We start from the raw sequence: 2,478 nt of genomic DNA, 5'->3' as shown, positions 1-2,478 counted from the left end.
ATGAGTAAGGGTGAACATCTTTTTTCACATGTTTAAACACCATTTTCATTTCTTGTTTTGAATAGTCTGTTCATATATTTTATCCAGTTAAAAATTATTGATAGTTTTATTTTCCTCAAATTTTAAGATCTCTTTGTATATTATTTTTCTGCATTGATTATAAAGTTCATATAGAAAAATGAGCAAACAATAATTATAGGGAAACTTTATGTGTATATTATGTCTTAGATATTTATCAGTCAGTATGTTATTTTTACTTGTTTATGGTGTTTTCTGTAATGCAGCTTTTAATGTGCAAATCTACTAATTATTTGAATCATAGTTAAAATTATTTCCATCCTCAAGTTTTAAAGTAATTTACCTATTGTTTCTTTAAGTACATGATGATTTTAGTGTTTACATTTACATTTCTGATCCATTTGTAACTTATCATGCAGTACGGTATGAAATATAAATTCAGTTATCTCTTTCAAATGACTAGCCTTAAGAATCCTTATCAAAAAGTCCTTATTTCTCCATACATTTGAAATGTCTTATTCTTTGTATGCTACTTTTCCAAGTGCATATGGATCTGTTTTTGGGCTTTGGACCCTGTTATATTGGTAGATCTGTACCAATAATGAACATTTAATTATAGGGCCTTTATAATATTTTTAAATATCTGGTAGGACTGTGTTCCCAATAGTCTTCTTTTGTTTCCCCTTTTGCTGGAGTTTCCCTATAATTCTTATTTGTTAATTTTTCTATATGAACTTTATAATCAATGCAGAAAAATAAGTCTGTTGATGTTTTTGTAGAAATCATGCAAATTTATAACTGAGAAAGAACTGACATTTTATTTTTCACTTGTTTAAATATATTATGTGTCTTTTATTGGATTTTTAAGTTTTTCTCATTTAATTTTGCACAGCAGTTTTAAGTTTGTGCATAAACATTTTTCTGGCTTTCCGTTGGTTTTTATTATTGTTACTATAGAAAATAGGATTTTCTCTGCTATGCCTTCTAATTGGTTATTCATTGTATTGATTTCTATATGATTATTTCCTGTTATGTTATCATACTCTGTTATTGTTTGTAGCAGTTTTTTCACGGATTCTCTTGGGGTTTTCCAGATATAAAATCATACCATCTGTAAAACTTATTTCAATTTTTATTATCATTCCTCTAACTGCGTTCTTCTATCTAATTTTACTGGCTGATAGCTTAGTACTATGTTAAACAGTAATGACAATAGTGGTATCTTTGTCTCACTTCAGACTTTAAAGAAGTGTCTCTAGTGTTTTCTCAATGTATGAATTTTTCAATATATTAATCAGTTTTTTGGCAATAACGGTGCATAACGACAAAACCAAAATTAAATGGCCTTTACAGTAAGCATTGATTTATCTTTCTCGGGTCTATGAGTGGACTGTAGCTTTCCCTGACTTCTCTGGAAGAATAAAGAAGAACAAAAGCAATATTGTTTTAAAAGTGAGAAAGAATGTTTTTAAAATAGTAATCCGTTATATAAATTAAGGGAATCACTGTACTACTTCCCAACTCAGTCAAATAAGATCCTTATCAAGACATATCTAGTAGAAGTGTTGAATTTCAAAAAGAGACAAGGTCCTGTCCCTAGCCTATAAACTTTGTGAAAAGGAAACAGTTTTAATTTTATATCATATGTAATAGAAGATCAAAGGGCAATGGAGTAATAATGAAAGAGTACTGGGACAATTAGGACCTAAGGAGTTTAGAGAAAAGTTTCTTCTATGTTAGAAAACAGTGAAATTTCCAGCTATTCAAGGGCTCAGAAAACATGCCACCTATGTAGTTTTGTTGAACGTATGATGAATATGTGCGTGCACACACACACAAACACAAAATACAGTCACATAAAACTTTAAGTTTTTTTGTTGTAGTTGACAAAGATTTTCTTTAATCTGACAATATTTGTCAAGCATGCTTCCAAGTATTGGAAAAAACTGATGATCAAAACAGAGGTTGACTCTGCCTTCATGGTAATTTATAGAGATAAACAGGAAAAAATAATAACTTAAAAATATTTTTAAAAAACTTGTGGTGTACAAGAACATTTTAAGTTTTAATACAGTTTGGTTCTTGAATTTGGGAAATAATTTGATTCACTCAGCTTTCTCATGTGCATTCCATGAATTTTGACCCTGAATGTTTATTCTTCCAGTAAGGGAAAAATGTGATTTTTGAGCCACGTCCTTAATCCCACAATACACATAAATGTTTTTTCAAATTTATTTTCTTTTTCCAAAAAAAATCCACACACACTTAAAATAATTGTGCTGAAATAAAAACAACAACAACAAAAATTTTCTCTCCAAGAAAGGAATCTTTGACAAAGATATTGGCAAAATACTTATATACTAACTCCTTAGATTTAGAGGTTAAAAAAATTGAAAAGGCCAGGCACAGTGGCTCATGCCTGTAATCTCAGCACTTTGAGAGGCCGAGGTGGGCAGATCA

The sequence above is a fragment of the Mandrillus leucophaeus genome, unplaced genomic scaffold (assembly GCF_000951045.1).
Source record: "Mandrillus leucophaeus isolate KB7577 unplaced genomic scaffold, Mleu.le_1.0 Scaffold225, whole genome shotgun sequence".
Taxonomy (NCBI): domain Eukaryota; kingdom Metazoa; phylum Chordata; class Mammalia; order Primates; family Cercopithecidae; genus Mandrillus; species Mandrillus leucophaeus.
The sequence above is the reverse complement of the archived record's forward strand: the minus strand, read 5'-3'. Positions refer to the sequence as shown.